This window comes from Gopherus evgoodei, chromosome 10, assembly GCF_007399415.2.
Source record: "Gopherus evgoodei ecotype Sinaloan lineage chromosome 10, rGopEvg1_v1.p, whole genome shotgun sequence".
Classification (NCBI taxonomy): Eukaryota; Metazoa; Chordata; order Testudines; family Testudinidae; genus Gopherus; species Gopherus evgoodei.
This window is the reverse complement of record NC_044331.1, coordinates 8,005,180-8,024,401: the sequence shown is the minus strand read 5'-3', so window position 1 is coordinate 8,024,401 and position 19,222 is coordinate 8,005,180. Positions and strand designations below refer to the sequence as shown.

Sequence of the window (19,222 nt, the reverse complement as noted above, 5' to 3'; positions counted from 1 at the left end):
TACTGTTTCCCTATGTTAAAAAGTTTTACCCCTAAATTGTTCCGTTGCTCCTTCGACAGCATCTTATGCCTCAGCAGATCTGAATTAAGCTTTCTCTACTCTATATGTAATGGGAAATTGATTCTAGTATAAAAGGGAACAGTCCCTGCGCCTTAGGGTTGCCAACTTTCTAGTTACACAAAATCAAACAGCCTAGCCCCCCACTTCCCTGAGGCCCTGCCACCAGCTCACTACATTCCCCCACTTTCAGTGGCTCGCTCCCCCCCACCCTCACCCACTTTCACTGGGCTGGGGCAGGGGTGGATGAGGTGAGTGCTCTAACCAGAGGTGAGGGTTCTCGGGTGGGGCTAGAAATGATGGGTTCAGGAGGGGGCTCTGGGAAGGGGCAGGGAGTTGGGGGGTGGGGTTAGCGCTCCAGCTGGGGATGAGGGGTTTAGGATGCAGGAGGGGGCTCCAGGCTGGGGGTGAACTGAGGAATTTGCAATGCAGGAGGGGACTGTGGGTTGAGGCAGGAGGTTGGGGTACATAAGGGGGTGAGGACTTTGGGGGTGGGGCCAGGGATGAGGGGTTCAGGATGTGGGAGAGGGCTCTGGGTTTGGCGAGGGGGAGGCTCAGGGCTGGGGCTTGGGCTTACATCAGCCAGCTCTGGGCCAGCAGCACAGCAGGGGGAGCTAAGGCAGGCTCCCTGGCTGTCCTGGCACCATGCTGCACATGCCCCGGAAGCAGCCAGCAGGTCCAGGTCCTAGGTGGGGGGCTCCAGGAGGCTCCATGCACTGCTCTTGCCCACAGGTGCCCAGCTCCTATGAGCTGGTTCCCCCCAGCTCCCATTTGCTTGGGGCAGGGGCAATGCTTGGAGCCGTGTGGCCCACCCACCTAGGAGCAGGACCTGCTCATCATTTCGGGGGCACAGTGGGTGCCAGCCAGGACAGGTAGGTACTTAATGCTGCAGTACCGCTGACAAGACTTTTAACGGCCTGGTCGGTAGTACTGACTGGAGCTGTTGGGTCCCTTTTCAACCAGGTGTTCCAGTAGAAAACCGGACACCTGGTCACCCTACTGCCCCTCCCCCCAAAAAATTGGTGTATAAATGTTATATCAGCATGAATTTTGAATGGTCAGATTTAGTAGTGGCAGAGCTACACAGTAGCTCTTCAGGTCATCCCAAATGAGGCCTGATAAAGGCCCAGAGCCTCAGTTGCTCTAAATGGGCGTAGCTCCAAACAGACAGAGGTATGCTCCTTTGCACCAGCTGAGCCTCTGACCCAAAATCTTCACAGCACATCCATCCTGTACCTTACGCTACAGAAAAACTTCAAGGAATCTTTGAGAGGGGCTTAATTTTATTTATATTATATATATTTTTTTTTAATAAATGAATTATTTCTTGTATCCATCTGCCAGCAAAGCCTTAGTTACCATGAGTCCAACAGTGTAGTGTAGGGCTCGGAGGGAGTCATAAAAACTTCAAAAAGATCTAAAATAGCGATTATGTACATAAAACTGGCATGACTTTAAAGCCCAATTTCTTGGGCCCTTACAGGGCTAGAATCAAGCAATGTCTATCCAGCTGGGAATCCTCCCTTTTGCAGTGGATAAAGCCCCTTTCTAGCCCTTCAGCATTTAAAAAACAGACTAAAGTTGTGTTGGGTTTTTATGCATGTAAAATCAGCTACTGGTAGCAAATAGATCTTGCGTAGCCTGTGCCTTGGAGGGGAAAAACTCCACATTTGGGACAGATGCAGGAAGCTTTTTCGATAGGCTGATTTTACACCCGCCTTTGCCCTTTCCTCCTCCCTGCCCCTAAAACCCGAAACAAACAAACCAGCCAAAACACCCACTAATCTATCTCCAATAGTTGTCTGGTAGTATTGGAATGTTAAATTACAAAGTGCAGGTTGGGTGGGTCTAGGGCAGTGATAAAATTGCAGCCGTGATAAGTTTATCACGTGGATTACACCAGAACCTGTACAGCGTGTAGAAAACCACTAATACACATCTTCTAACATTTTATATAATACGCACAATAGAATTTAAAAGGCTATTTGGTGGTTGTAACTTTAAAAAATACTTTCTATGGTTGAAACTTGATGCTTTTCTCTCTGCTGCTGGTCATGAATGAGTGCAGGGATGCAGAAGTCTCACCTACGCATGTTGTTTACCCAGTAGGTTACAAGGTACAACAAAACTCTCTCATACTAACTCTGTACTGCTCAGCTGAAAGTTCAGGGCTCTCCCCTAGAAGGGCTTTATTAGCAAGTTTAGCATTAAATCCTTTCAAGCAACGCTCAAAGGTCAGTTTTCTCCAGCTAAAGACGGCAGCAGTTCTGCACAGTAACAAATCTATTACTGTAATGTATCACCCACCACAGACTGACATGATAAAGTGTTTGTTAGTGAGGGATTCTGCAGCAGGCTCAGACAAAGATTGCTTTGTTTCACATTTCCTAGAAATCAGCTACCTAAAAAAATCACATCCCAAGCTGTATCTGTTTACTGCTACAGGACAGTCTAAACCATTCACTGTTTTAGCTGGATTACATTAACAATTTGCCCCTGTGGCACTCAGCTGTGTCTGTCTGACCTTTGATAAAACAGGATACATGTGGACATCAGTTATGTATTCAATGTGAGTAGGCCTGCGTTATAATCTCTTGTTATTTATTACTGTTAGCTTGATGTATTGCCAAACTGCCTCCGCCAAGGGCTTAGACACAGGTCTGTGCAGGACTGTGATTTGATTAGTACGAGCCTATTGTAGATCTGTGAAGTCATTTGAAAATCTGTGAAGTTACCATGATTGCACAGACAGAAATAAAGTTTAGATTAGCACCAACTGTTTAACATGTCCTACTTCAGGGGTCAGCGTCACGAGTTATTTTCCCCCCTTTCCTCACTCTTCATGCAACACTGCTCCACGTGGTAATAGCTCCCCAGCTGAAAAGGTTAAAATGACCACAAGTAAGGCATTTTCTACAAAGCAACCTCTGTTCTGGAACTCTTCCTTCACTGGTCTACAGAAGACAGTTTGCTGAGCTTCAAGGCACACTGTAAAGCTCAGGTTTCAGTGGTAGTTGTGTTAGTCTGTATCAGCAAAAAATAAAAATAAAAAAAGGAGTCCTTATGGAACCTTAGAGACTAACAAATTTATATGGGCATAAGCTTTTGTGGGCTAAAACCCAGTTCAGCAGGCGTATGAAATAAGATACAGGAACAGGTATAAATACATGAAAGGATGTGGGTTGCTTTACCAAGTGTTTAGTCAGTCTAATGAGATAAATCAACAGCAAGATACTAAGGGAGGAGAAAACTTCTGAAGTGGTAAGAGAGTGGCCCATTACAGACAGTTGACAAGAAGGTGAGAGTAACAATAGGGATAAAATAGTATTGGGGAAATTAAGTTTAAGTTTTGTAATGACTCAACCACTCCCAGTCTTTATTCAGGCCTAATCTGATGGTATCTAGTTTGAAAATTAATTCCAGTTCTGCAGCTTCATGTTGGAGTCTGTTTTTGCAGTTTTTTTGTTGAAGAATTGCCCCTCTGAGGTCGGTTACTGAGTGACCAAAGAGACTGAAGTGTAAAGCTCAGTTATTCTCCACCTCATTTGAGTTTCTCCACGTGCAGAACTGTGGACTGGGCTAGAGCAGCTTGGGGTTGTTAAGTGCTGGACAAACTATTCTATCAGTATTTTCTACAAAGAAAAGAAAAAAAAGCACCAAAATTCAGGCAGAGATCTCTTTCTAGAAGTTATGGGCGTGAATCAGGAGTTAGCATGAAATGTTCTAGGGCTGGTGTCACATACAGTAGGCGGTCATGCTGGAGGAGCATACTACTTCATTCTGGCTTTAAAATCTGTGAGTGAAACAGAATTGTAAAGTAGACTGGAAGTACAGTACAGGAACTGCTGCTAAAAGCACCTTCAGTGGGACTCCCTATACAAGCCAACAGCTGTTTGAGGTGTCAGCTACTAGGAACAGGAGTCTGCTCATGCCACACTATGACAAACTGACTCTCACAAAAATGAACTAAGGCTTCATGGGCTCCACTCAGACTTGGATCAAGCCCTACGAGCCCTTCTTAGCGACTATCATGCTGCACAGCAGGTTAGGATAACTACTTACCGACCAGGTAGGAACTCAAGGGAGATCAAAACTGTTGTAAGTCACATCTAGTCCAGTATCCAGTCTGTGACGCTTCAGGGGACAGTACAAGAAACCTTGTACTAGGCAGATATGGGATAATTTGTGCCCTCCTCCCAAGCTCTAATATTAAACCTTAATAAAAAGATAGAACCTTGTGCCTCATGGCAGAAGACCTATATACTTTAAAAAAAAGCCAAAATGAAAGAACACATAAGCATTAGTTACCACAACTCTTGATATTCTTCTTATCCATTTAGGTTACCAACCCCTCTCTGAACCTTGCCAAGTTCTTGGCCTTAATGACATCCTATGGCAGTGAGCTCCACAGGCTCTGTTGCGTGAAAAAATATTTCTTTTATCAGTTTTGAAATGGCCACTGTGCAAATGCATTGACTGTCCCTAGCTCTTGTGAATCAGTACAGAGACTGAGTTCCTCCACTCTTGACACCAACCATGAGGCAGTAAGAGGGAACTGAAGAGGCATCAACCCACACTGCCTAATATAATCTCACCTGAGACATGAGGCGACATGATGCACATGCAAGTCAATGGACACTGCAATGAAAAATCAGGCTCTGGTACATGTACACCAAAGTTTGGAATATAATATAATATATATGGACCATTATTCGAAGAACCACAACCTCTCCCCAGTGTTTTGCTCACAAGGTGGGATCTGACACAGGATTAGCACATACCTAAACATACTGATCAATGACTTCACTTTTCACAACCAGCGCAGACAGCAGTGGCCCTTCCTATTCAGTGGTTCTCAAATTAAATCTTCTCAACCAAGGGCATTATTTTAGAGCTTCGATGCACTGTGAAAACCTGCATTAGCAACAGTGAAACCTACCAATGGATTATGATCCAGTGTACCATAGTAGTCCATGAAGGCAGGGGCCCATCAATAGATAGTGTCATGCACTCTGTTACCCACAGCATGATCTAACTCCCTACCACGTTCATCACTGTGCACTGTCCTGCACAAAAGTGTTCCAAATCTGATCTATTTTGGGTCTTGTTACTTTTGTGCAGGACAGAGCTTTACAACAGTGTCAAGATTGCTGACTTTAAAAGTGCATGCTTTATCGGCAGGTATTCTTTCTGGGCTGGGGGAGAAAGAGGTAGGGTTGATCCAGGTATAGAAAGGTTAGTGGATTCCTGTAGGTGCTTTGTAGATTATATCTGTGACATGCCAGGGAAACAGCTGGTAACATGTATGTTTCTTAGCTGGCACTCCGTAATATCTTCCAGAGTTCACTAACTCATTAGTACAAGTTTTGTTAACCCTAAAAATTGGACTAATTTCCCACCGCATACCCCTGATCTTACGATACATTTCTCTCCCTAGCTCCCTTCTGCCTGAGCTTCAAAGACTGCCTGCAACTGATCCCATGCGGATTTAAGATTCACCCCTTTCTCAGCTCCTCCTCTCAGCCCAAGTTCCTTGATGAGGGCACCTCCTTTTCTGCTGGCAAATAACTGCTCTCCATCATCTTATAAACAACTGTGGTCTCTAGCAAAGGCGGATGGTTGAAATGGCCGTAAGAGAGACACGCTGGCAACCAGATTCTATTAGCAAAAAGCCTGGTCACCTGAAGCAGCAGTTATACAGGAAAGAGGCAGATCCTGCAATATCCGACCAGCAAGCATTCAGCAGACCACAGAATAAGAGAAGCTGCTCTAGTCTAGTGAATTTGCTACTGCAAACAGGATTGAAGGTTTCACCTTTAGAAAGTTCCCAGGACGTTTGCTTCTATAGCAAATCTATTCCCATCTCCAGCTAGCTCAATGTTTTTTTATTTGCACTCCAGCCCACCATTTGTGTTAGTTAACAGTTCCTTAAATTTCATCCTTGCCCCACTGCTTCCCACCCTTCTGCTATTAACAAGATGCTGGTTCCTTGCCCCCTCACCGCTCATTTCACAAGTTTGCTCACTGGAGCTGTTGAGATGCATTTTGATTTGATAGATGAGTGTTTAGACTGCAGACCAAGTTTGCTATGATGTCCTACCATTAACTGTGTTGAGGAACCAACTTGCAACTAGCTGTCTGGACCCTAAATCATAGGGATGCCAACAGATCAAGTCTGCATCTGCAGAGAGCCTCTGTTTTACTTCTATTTCATTTCTTTCGTCTACATCAACTTCAATGGGAGCAAAGTCAGGCCAGCACATTCTGTTCGGTGGCTGGGATTTCAGTTTTCTGGCCATAGGTTAATTCTGACAGCACATGTGGTTTCCTGGAGCAAGAGGAAGGACACGTTTGCTCAAGCTTCTCTTGGTGTCAGCCCTAACTATGGAATTTTAATTGAACTAACTAGAAAAGACAGCTGTTGTTGAGTATATGAGGAGGAGTCAGGACCCCCTGTACTCTAATTCTTGCCCTGACAGAGCCTCCTTTGTGCCCTTGGGCTAATCACTTTTAAACTCCTTTGCAAGATCATTGTAATTATCACAGAGGAAAATAAGGAAAAGGTGTTTGCAAAACAGTTTGATGCTGAAACACTTCAAAAAATTCCAGACACAGGATTACAACTCCTCTCAAAGTACAAATGAATTGTTTTTCCCAAATTTCTTGGCGGTCAGGGTTAAAACTAGGCTCCTTCAAGCTTACTTGAACAACGCACAGCATTAGACCACCTAAAAGTAAGCTGAAAAGTATTTCCTCACCATCTTGAGCAAGAGGCCAACTATATGCCTGAAGTCTGATCAGTAGAGACATCTGAAGGATTTTCAGTGAGTTAAAGAGACATAGTAAAAACTAGTAAAATGTTCTGACTCCCTATACTGGAAGAATATTTCTACAGGAGAATAGAGCAAGGGTCACCCAAGTAGCTCACAACAGAACCCCGCACAGTCCCTACGTGTGGTGCAGCATTACAGAACTGTAGTGTGCACATGACAAACGTAGCACTTTTCAGGGATACAAATACAGCAATGGTAATGGAATGTACCATGCATCAATCACAAAATAAAATGCAGCAGTAGGTCTCAAGTAAACAGTGTCTTTTCTGCCTGTAACATATAGCGTATAGCACGGTAATGGGGCTCCAGCTGCTGCGGGGAGCTCCAGGTTCTTTAAATCACCCCCGGAGCCCTGAAACCACTACCCCAATATAAGGGTGTTTCACCTATAAACGCAGTAGGGATTTTTGGCTCCTGAGGACGGTGTTATATTGGGGTAGAGGTGTACTTCAAAAGAAGAGACACCATTTTGGAAACCTGATGAACTGTGTCAACTAATGTAGTTTTTCTACTAGTGTGGATAGGTAGGTGTATTTTAGAAAACTCCTGTCGACCCTAACCCCAAACGCTGCTCTCCTTCCATGCTCCATTCGATCCCAATCTAGATTGTCCCTCTGCCTTCCTACCCCACTACTAGTCCCCAATAGCCCTACTTCTTACCATGCCCCCCCTTTCCTGCTCTCAGATTTTGTACATAGATATGTATCCATTCTAATGGATCTAAATATAGACATCAGCTTTTAAAAGCTGGATATAGCAAGAAGGGGGGGTGTGCTAATGGGGAGAAGAGTACCTCTCCCTCCCACATGTCCCACCCCAACTGTGCCAATGTATTACAGGATATCACTGCCTCAGAGTTCGCATATCTCAAAAGGCAGCCACTGCTAGTAGTCTTGGATACCAAAGCAGACTTATGACTGAGCAGGTACAAAAAAAACCTTTGTGCCAACTGAAGAGGAACAAGGCATTATCTGTGGCCTTGAGCGCCTAGTGTGGTAAACACATGTTTATATAGAACATTAATTATGAAATTTGTTCTCCTTTTTTCTGCACAAGAACTCCACCTCTATTCCCTGTTTAATGTTACTTCTTGTTCAAAAAGATTCACTTTTAGAGCACCCTGCTTTGTTCCATTATGGATGCCGCAGCTGAATCAGGACCTTGGGTTGTAAACTCCTTGGGGCAGGAGTTTGGATTCCTACATAGCCTTAAAGTGCCCAAGCAAATGAATGTCACTGTATAAGTATAAAGTGTATTCATTACCAGTGGTTCTCAACCAGGGGTACATGTACCCCTAGGGGTCCAGAGGGGGTACATCAACTCATCTAGATATTTGCCTAGTTTTACAACAGGCTATATAAAAAGCCACTACAATCTAAAATTTCATACAATGACTTTTTTATACTATACACCAAAATGGAGGTACAATATTTATATTCAGATTGATTTAATTCATAATTCTATGGTAAAAAAGAGAACATAAGCAATGTTTCAGTAATGGTGAGCTGTGACACTTTTGTATTTTTATGTCTGATTTTGTAAGCAAGTAGTTTAAGTGAGGTGAAACTTGAGGGTACACAAGACAAGTGAGACTCCTGGAAGGGGTACAGTAGTCTGGAAAGGTTGAGAGCCACTGCCTTATACCAAGACAGACAATACTGCTGCAGTATCTGGGCTGTCTGAAGTGTACTATGCATCCAGAGGAGGCTTAAGGCAGTTCAGTGGAGGCAACTTAACACTCTCTCCTTCATTCCACAATAATACAGTGGTGACATAACCCGCCAAAACATTTAGTTTTATTTCAAATATGGGAGTTACTGCCAAGTAATTAAACCCATTGAAGGCCTATAAAGGGCTGGTACCTTCATTAGCATTAACTTATTCTTGGAGCAGTGTTCTAACCAGTCAACCTGATTTACAGTTATGTATATGAAAGCTTGCCCACTATTATTCATGAAGTGGCTTGTTCAGCCTTTTAGAACAGAACAGATGTTGAGACCACCTTCAAGTGCCAGTGCAGGCACATTGAGATGGAGAGAAGTATCCATTTGCCATATATGCTCAGTATTTCTGAAGGTATAAAGGAAAAAGCTACTCCAGTTAGTCAGAATTTGCACAGTTATGTGTCTCGCCACCCTTCTTACTGCAGTGCAGGAAGACAATTCACCTCAAACTTCAGAAGATTCTTACTAGGACATTTATCATCTTCCTATATTCATATGAAAACGTTAGCCTTCAAGCTTCAAAATGTTTAACTAAGATCTGCAATCTATTTATTAAGCACCAACCGTGTTCTCTGCAGATACATGAAGACTCTTTCCCTGACAGCTTCACGGACTATAGGCTTGTCTACACATAGAAATAAATCTGGAATAAGGTAGTGATTCTGGATTAATGCCATGTGTGGATACTGTTATTCCACAACAGTGTCTTATTCCAAATTAGTTCAATCCACTTACGCCAATTCTGAATAAGACACTCAGTTTGGAATACGAGCATCCATCATGGAGTTAGTTAGGAATGGCTAATCTAGAATAGTTCCTCATGTAGCAAAGCCCTCAGGCCCCAATTCTGCAGTCAAATAGGATCTGGCACGGCTGAAGAAACCTTTGCTAGCAGATCCAAATGCAGGAGTGGGGGCCTAACTATGATAGTGGAATGTCCTCTCCAACTCTAATTCAAAAACCAGAACACCAACACAAATGTAGAATGCAAACTCTAAGTGAGTAGATCTCCTCTGATGCAAAAAAAAAAAAAACAAAAACAAAAAACAAACCACACAAAACACCATCAATATTATTTGAATTTAAGCTAACTTTGGCTATTTTTTGTTAATGAAATTTAAAAAACAAAAAACTCCGACATGATTTGCCAGTTAACCAGATTCTCAAGTTTCCCATTGGTGAAAACGAAAGCTAGAGTCAAGTTTGTATCATTATTATTGCATGTGCAGGTGCTCAAACATATCTGAAGGTAATTCTTGACAGTTAGTTTGTTTCAAGTGGTAATACAAGCAGAAATCCAATTTAAAGCAAGAAATAAAGTAGAACTAAGTTTTAAGTGCAACAGGACCAGTGAATCCTCTTCCAGACGAAATTTAACAGCAAAAGTTCCAAGAGTTCCTAATAGCACTTGCCGAGAAATTGGGGACACTTAAAGGTCATGGTGTCCTAGGTAGGCAAGAACAGAATGCCTACCTTTTAGATAATCAGGATTTCTGGCAAGATTTTAAGAAGACTCCAGCTGATGACCATGAAAGTTTACATCATCAGGAGTCCAGATAAGCTTTTAAACACAGGAAATTAGTGCTAAGTGTTTAAAGCCTTTTAAGACTTAATTAAAGATATGTGGCAGCCCAGTAGATTACAACGAAGTTCCATTTTCCAAGTCAGAGGGCTTCAGGGCAACTTCATCAGGAAACTTGCTAAATGAGAAGAGGCTAGACACATCCTGAACAACTAATTCTCCACACGATGGACAGTATGAACTGTAGTCAGCAGATTATGCAGAGACAAGTAGAGATTTTATACAGCATAGTACACAGCAGAGTGTTAGAAACGTCACTTTTTGTGATGGGGAGCTGGTGCTGCAGGTGGCCGTTTCACAGCCACTTTTATCAGTTGCACTTCTCTACCACAGGGCTGGAACCTCCACCGCAGTCCAAAGCCAGGCTATAGCTTACCATACAGAAACATTTTAGTGTAATATATATGGGAGGGCTAAGGTATCCAGCTCCCGGCACTAATTGCAGCTGTACAACTAAACGCATCACAGCACGCTGAAGTTTCATCCCAGCCGAGTCAACAAAAAAGGAAAAACTGCAGCACTAGTGGATGCCTGTAATCCACAGATAGTGACCTTATAAAAGGAAGCTGTTGAAGCAGGAGATTTATTTTTTTTAAGAGACCTAACAATTCTTTTCAGTATTATCCCCCCCCTTTTCTTCTCTAAATTTTAGGCAGATAAGAATGAAAAAAGATCAGGAATACTAATTGGGAAGGTACTAACAGAACATGCCAGGGACTGATCCTGCTGTATCAACAAAATATAACTGACAGTTTACTAAAGCCTTTGTATATACTAGCATACCATGACCAGCAAAGAGAGCTGCTTAGAAAGCAGCTGTTTTAATGATACATCAGGATGGAGATATCTATTGTATATAATTTTGCAATCCTGACTTCCCAACAGCATTATAAAAGGCCCTGGAAACAGATTAGTGCTCCTGGCTTTTACAAGGTTGGTTGTTTTGGAGCTCCCAGGACTACAGGTATAGTCTAGCACTAGCACAGGTCTAGACAAATCCAGCACACCGTTGGTGCTACATAACTAGTAATAAGACTTACTTTTTCAAGATGAGGGATTGAAAGCAGGTCCCCTTCTTCACATTTTTTTAAAAAGTGAAATTTCACTTGACATTAAAAGGGATATGGTCAACTAAAAAAGCAACCCTGAAAGCACTGTGCCTAGTACCGTAAGTGCCACCTAAGATTCTAGTCTTTGTTGTAGTAATCTCTCTTTATAGTTTAACTGCTTTGTGCATTTGACAAGTTTGCCTAGACAGTGAAGCAGTGAAATAGACTATACAGAGTTTCCACTTTGTTTTGTGTGAGCTTTTCTCACAATGAGACAGCATTAAAAAAAACAAAAGTGCTATTGCCAACCCATAAATATTGGCAAGACCGAAGGGATCCTTAGGGCAGGTGTAGTATCCAAAACTTGACTACATTTCAAGTTGATTGTGGATATACTGTCAAGTCAATCAAGACTCTTTTTTAAGAATTTGTTTTTACACAGCTTTTCCATACTTAGTCCTAGCAAATGGGGAGGATGCACGCAGGGGACAGTGGGAGGGAAAGAGTAGCAATTTATTTTGGATAAAGAGAGTAACTTCATTTAAGTTCAGACAAGGGGAACTACATTTCCCCCCCTTCTCCGATGGTTTCTCAAGTCTTCACACAACTTCTCTCCATAAGTACATGTCTGAATTAAGAATCTGGGATGAGGGGGCATTCTATTAAAGTTCTTTATCCAGCAATGCAATAAAGCCTTTGCTGACTGTACTCAGGACAATGACTAATCTTGATAGCTCCCCAAAATTCACAGTACACTGATGCTTAATTCATGAAAGAAAGGTCTTACTTCAGTCTTCTGAAATTCAACCTAGAGTACTTTTATTTTTATGCATGGCATCAGCAGAGACTACATTTCATTGTTCAAGTTTCAATTTTTATAACCTTCAGCATATAGGTCATCTAGCTAAGAGCAGATTCCTCTGTCTTCTCGTGAAAACTGGGTCAAACCCTATCAAAACAAAAAAAACCCTGACATTACATACAAGTCAAATACAAGTGCACACCGTAAAATTCCCAACAACAAGGGCAGGAGTCAAAACAAAAATATTATTGCTAAAACTGCAATACACAAAGTGGAGCTGTCTCCAGGGTCTTTGGGTTCAAACAGCAAAGCAATCAAAATACTTCACAAGCCTCAAACTTCTGCTTTGTTGATCTGCGACTGCAGAAGTTACTAAAAAAGGCTTCAAGTATCAGAGGGATAGCCGTGTTAGTCTGGATCTGTAAAAGGAGCAAAGAGTCCTGTGGCACCTTATAGACTAACAGACGTATTGGAACATGAGCTTTCATGGGTGAATACCCACTTCATCAGATGCATGACCACGAAAGCTCATGCTCCAATATCTTATAGACTAACAGATGTGTCACAGGACTCTTTGCTGCTTTTAAAAAAGGCTTATGAGTTTTCAGTCAGATTTCGCTTTCTTTTAAGTAACTTAGATGAAGTAGAAATTACAGTTTGGATGTGGATCTTAGGTTGTTGCCTCCCACTCCAAATGCTGAAACCCTCATCCACCCTGTGGCCTTCCTGCATCTATGGAGAAGCTTCCTCAGCGTTGACCTCCCTGCTTCTCCCCTCACTAATCTGCTGAAAGTGCTGTTATTAGAGTTCTGATGCTCTGCCCACCTCCCTCTACCTCCCCCAAGCTCTTTACTGGTGCCCTTTTGCCTACCGCATCAAGGTCAAGTTTTTTGCACTCATTTCCAAGGCCTCGTGCAATTCTGCCCCTGCCTACATATGGTCACCACCTATTCTTGTCCACTGTCTCTCCTGTAAAGTACTCATTTCTTCTCAGCCACGCACAAAATGCCTGAAATGCATTCTTTGGCTCCTGTATACCAAATAGAATTGCCCTTAAAAAAAAACAAAGCAGACTTCCACAAAGTCTTTCAATGACAGTCCCATCCAAGTTAGTGTAGTTTTTTAAACTGTACTACACCTCTACCTTGATATAAAGCTGTCCTTGGGAGCCAAAAAATCTTACTGCGTTATAGGTGAAACCATGTTATATTGAACTTGCTTTGATTCACCAGAGTGCGCAGCCCCACCCCCTCAGAGCACTGCTTTACCACATTATATCTAAATTTGTGTTATATCGGGTGGCGTTATATCGAGGTAGTGGTGTACTTCAAGGTTCTCTCCAAACTAATTATTGTGCACATGCAGATGGTCTGCATCAGATTCAGACTCTATGCACCTTGTGCATGGGTACACATGGTACCACGTACACGGATGGCATCAACTTATAACCCTGCTATCCCTGTTTCCTAAGGACAGGTTTATTTTAAGAGTAGCACATGGCAGAGGTCAGAACAGACTGCATGTCAGAGAGACAATAATGTAAAGCAATACTGAGGGCCTGATTTCCAGAAGTACTGACCTCAGTTGGAGTTGTGGACACTCACCATTGTGGAAAAAAGTTGGAGATGACAAATTCAAGAACTGACATGATGCTACATTGGTCCTTGAGGTTAACAAAGACACATACGGTATCCTGCTTCTCAAAGGCCTTCACAACAACTCTATTGTAATATACATCAGACTAAACAGGCAAGTACAGAGTATTCCAATAAAATCTCATCAGGACTCTGATGCTTCATCATTAGAGTCAACAGGAGCTCTAGCATAGGACCAAGCTCTAAGCAGGCCACACAAAGCTAGTCAGCCAGTTAGTCTCAAATAGCTTTTTGACACAGCGAAAAGGAAACTTCTTCAAGAGAAACCCATAGAACTGGAGACTAGTCACATGCTAAGAGTTGTGTATTTGTCCCCCAACATCAGTACTTTCTGTTTCACTCCCTAACCATCACAGGATTCCTCCGAGTTCTGGCCACTTTAGAGCCCCAAAATGCCCCCCCTTCCCCTTCATTTGGAGCCTCATATACAGGAATGGAACGTTTGGGGGAATGCTTGCATCCCTATCTGATGGATTCATAATTGGACCTATGTGAATCTGGCTATGGGACAAACTGCTTTTTCTCAACCCACAATAAAATACAATATAAAACACTTGACTCTCCCTGGCTCTCTTTACACTACCTCTCACAGGTAAAGATGTTTTGAAAATGTGTTTTCTATTTTGATGCTTTGGTGTGGAAAGCGCGCGTGCGCACGCGCACCCCCCCCCCAGACACTGCTAGGTAAACTAGGAAGCAGGGCTTTGGAGCTGTGCTCCAGTGCCATGCAAAATCCTGCAGCTCCACTGCTCTGGAGCTGCTCCGCGCTCCAGCTCCAGGCTCTGCTCCAAAGCCCTGCTAGGAAGTGGAGTTTCTATTAAGACACATGGATCAGTACATTTTTAAAAATGACTTTTCACGTCTAGTTAAAATAGAAAAGCGTTACATGATTAATTCTTTCGAAAACAGTCTTCGAAAACCGAAGTTTCCAGGAAGAGACTTTCATCAGGGCACAACACTGTCTAGGTTCTTATTCTGCACCAATCACTGTGGTATGAGGAAAGAAAAGTGTTTGACACTAAGAGAGGGCAAAATAGTGCCAACAGTTTGTATCACAACTGAGGAAAGTTGGATGCATATGCCGCAGCTTTGCCAATTACCAGCAGTTATGAATAACCTGGATAAAAGTAATCGGGATTCCTATGAACAGGAATTGAACTCTTTACATAGTATTTTATGGCAAGAGCAACTATAAAAAATGCATCACCTGCAACTCAAAGATAATCCCATGGGTGAGATGCTGCTAAAGAAAATATAAAAGATTCAAAATGAAATTCAAAACAGAAAAGTTGACAATTTTTTTTTAAATTAAAGCACTGCAATAGCTTTGCATCAGAATGGAAGCTAGCTTTCTTCAGTATGAAGAACTGAAATAGTGCAACGTTGTGCTAGTGGTACCAAAGGCAGAAAGTCAACTAGCCAGTCTTTACTCTCCAAGCAGAGAGAAATGCAAAGTAGTAAACTAATAGTGAAAGAAGATTTTAAACACAGGTATAATCAAATATTCTCTCCTTAGCTCTGGCAGCAACCCTGTAAGATTGAAATACCTAGATTCTCTAGGACTGTGGGGTCCAGTCCTCACAGGATCAACTCAGCCCTTTATCCTCCCCAACAGAGATAAATTAAGCTCTACATACTTTATGCTGGGGATAGGGAGGGGTTGTCAGGTTTTGAAAGAGATCTTAAAACCTAGGTCCTGTCTGTTCTCTGTGGACATATAAATATTCCATGGCCCTAGTAGTCCTTGGTATAATTTGTCCTGCCCCCTGCTGTCATGCAATGTGTTGTGCCCGAATTATTGAGTGGTTACTTCCATTGACCCTAGGAGGTGGCTGCATTTCAGAGTTATTTGTTAAGCACAAATGACAGGTTCAGCACTCTACCACACACACAAAAAAGGAACAATCACTGATAGAGATCTTACAACCTCAGACACACCGGAGAAAGGATAAAACCCAGAGAAGTGCTATCCCCCCACCACACACACACACACACACACACACACCCTTAAGCATTCAGGCCAACAAAGTTTATTCACAACTTGTCTTGTGGGCAGCATGGAAGCAGTGAGTTTACATGAGACTTGTAATGAATAAGGTTGGTAGCTTAGTGCAGTGCACTTCATGAGTAAGAGGCAGCACAGAAGCCTGCACCAAATGCAAGAACGAAACAAGATGGGTTTCGAGGCCGATATCTTTGATCAAGCAGAAGGTACAGCAGGAACAAGAGGATCCAGGACCAGACATGCAGGCTGGGACAACACTTTGACGCAGCAGTAGAGTGAGGTCTAATGGTCAGGACAGAAGAGGACAGTTTTGGTGGCCATGCTGTGGCTGGAGTTAAAAGGGAGAGGGAGGTGTAAAGGAGGCTGGAAAAGAGGTGGTTGCAGTTATCAAAATGCACGTGACCCTTAGGGTGTAAATAAGAGTAATAGCAATGGAGGGTAGAGAGGGGAAGATACAGGGCCAAGCAGAATTTTCCCTAGCGATGTTCCACAAATGTATGGCAAAGTACTGGTAAACGTTTGCTCATGCAAGAAGCCCCTACTGACATCAGTGAAATTACTCACATGAATAGGGGCTTGAAGATTTGGACCATTAAAGCACTCTGGAACTCTTCTAAATGGAAGTCATGAGCAAGGAATTTTTTTTTAAAGCAATTAGGGTCTAATTTGCTAAGCCCTGCAAGAACTATAGAGAGGAAACTAATTGGAGGTATCCTAGAGAATACTAATACTAATACCCCCAGAAGGCAGGGGATGGAATAACTGTTCCTTCCACCTAAAGTCTGTTGCAATACAATGCACTGCATTTTAGGCATAGTGATATCTTGCTTGACACTCATGAATACACTTAAGACATGGAAAATGTTGCTTAAACACTAACCTTTCCTAACACAGCTGGTTAAGACAGCTGCATTGCTTAACAGAGCCATTGTTTTATCTTACATAACATTCCCTAGGCACATTTAATCCAGTTGTCTGGGCATTGAGGGAATCAGACCAAAGACCAAATTATGACAGTTTTTAAATTAAAAAGCCCTCAGTGAAACGAAAGCGCAGCTACTCCCTAAAGCAGTAATGTGCTTTCATCATTGAAACTGCTACCCAGCCATTCCTCCCTCCCAGGGAACTTTAAACCTTACATTCTCACTCACGCTGCAGGAATAATTTTTAAGAGTTCATGCTATTTTCCCCCCTCCACATATACTAATTTTAGATGGTCCACCACATCTGCGAGAAAACATTCTGAATAGCTTAAAAATGCTCAAGCATTTTGCTTTACCTCAGCATTATTTGCAGTCTAGTTCCGCTACGTCACGCACTTTGTTTTGTTTTTCTAACCTCCTTAAAGCGTGACAGCTCCACAAATGATTCAAGATTTCATGCCAAATCTTGGTCCTTCCGAAATCAATGGCTGTTTTGCTATTCATTTCAATGGGACCAGGATTTGAGCATTTAATAGTTTCAAGTTATACCTGATGTAGCTATTTACACAGAAGTTGTTTCAATAGTCTGCTCTAGGCCTAGTCACTATTTTAAATAGGAGAACTAAGAGAAAAAAAGTGGTTTGATCCTTTGCTCTGTAAAGCACCTCACACACTAGTAAATCATTTCAGGTCTAAAAATATAGAAAAACTGACAGCACCACTGCCACTCTAGAACTCATCTTTCCTGTGTTTTATATAACACATTTATATGTGCCAACATGAATGCAGATGAAAAGACTCCTCATCTCAAGGCCCTGATCCAATGCCCATTGACTCCACTGAGCTCCAATTGGGCCTACAAAGCACTAAATGGTAACTTCTCAGGAAAAGCAATCAGTAACTATTTCAAAAATTTAAACCATCTCGCTGACAAAATGAAACCAAGTCAGTTCAAGTTAATAATAGCTTCAGGTGCTCTCTCTGACTCAAGTTCCTCTGTCAGTTTCTGTGGTTTTACAATTTTCTTTTTAAAAAGCTCCTCCCATTGCTATGAGAGAGCTTATAGTCAGAGAAAACTATGTATAGAGCTGTCAGCCACACGCACAAAGAGTATTCCTTTGGAACAAAAATATGAGCATAAAGCAATCTTCCTCTGATCTTTTGTCGCTAGTAATCCTCAGTGTTCTTTCCAATACTAGCAGAAGTGTGATTAAGTTGGGGTCCCTTTAAAAAGAGCTGAACTCATGTTTGGCCACATATTTAGATTCTGTAGAGACAGGCTTTTACAGAACTCCAGACTGATGGAAGTGATTCCACTTTATTTAAAACCAAAAAACAAAAAACAAAAACCAACCTCCTATGTTAGCAGTTGAGCAGAATTATTCTTCTACAATACATACAACCAAACTTTGAAGTCTAGAGAACTGTATGGATCTGAATTGTCCATAAGAATAACAAAGTTTAAGTAATAAACATAGTAAACAGGTTGTGGGGTTTTGTTTTGTTTTTTTTTTTGAGATCCTGAAGCTGCAATCAGATCTCTATGGGCAGAGTTCAGTGGTGGTCAGTATAGGGGGCTTTGAGGGTGGGGGAGGAGATAAGCCCCTCTGAAGACCAGTCTCCACCCACAAAGTCCAACAGCAGGAATCAGCAAATATCCAACAAGTAACAGAACCATGTCTGAGCCGTAGATACTTTCTTGTAGGCAGTTTCATGTTTAATTATCTGCAGACTTAGTACTGTATGCAGTGTGACAATGTTAAATGCTGGAGAGATTAAACACTTGTTTGGCAATAGGTATGCCTTGGGGGAAAGACTAAGACAGAAACATGGAATACTTTACAACACAAGTCTGTAAGCCTTGTGTGCTCCAACACTAATTTCCAAACTGCTCACCAAACCATTAGTTTTCAATACCGATCCCACAGACAAGTTGGTTAAGCACAAATTAGAAGCCAAAAACACCCACTCTCAGCTCTGACAGTCAGCAAAATCACTCAGGGACTTAATTTCAGAGGTGGTGAGCACCTGCAGCTCCCTGTTAGCACTCACAAGCCTGTATGAAACTGAGCCCATTTGAGGAAAACAAACAAACCAAACCACTTTGATTCAGTTTTCCCCTCAAGTTCTTATTTGTAAAATGGAGGTGATGAATATTTTTGCCTCACAGTACAGGATGGTAAAACTATCGGCTGGACCACATGTGGGGGGGGGGGGAAGCAATCTAAGATACGCAACTTCAGCTATGAGAATAGCGTAACCGAAGTTGACGTATCTTAGATTGACTTACCTCCTCTCCTCACCACACGAGATCCACGGCCGCGACTCCCCCGTCGACTCCGCTTCCGCCTCTCGCCCTGGTGGAGTTCCGGAGTCAACAGCAGAGCATTCGAGGATCGATTTATCCCATCAAAACGAGACATGATAAATCAATCCCCAATAGATAGATCGATCGCTACCCACCGATGCGGTGGGTAGTGTGGACATACCCTATGAGACACTCAGCTTACATGTCACCTCTACCTGATGACTTTAAAAAAGAAAAAAAAAAGGAAAAAAAAAAAAAAAAAAAAAAAAAAAAGGACAGACAGA

General features: G+C 42.3%; 1 protein-coding gene across 1 annotated transcript in view; it reads right to left on the bottom strand.

Moving 5' to 3' along the window:
- The window catches only part of CHSY1 (chondroitin sulfate synthase 1), a 95,186-nt gene that overhangs the window by 63,180 nt on the left and 12,784 nt on the right, over nucleotides 1-19,222 (bottom strand). The window lies entirely within an intron of this gene.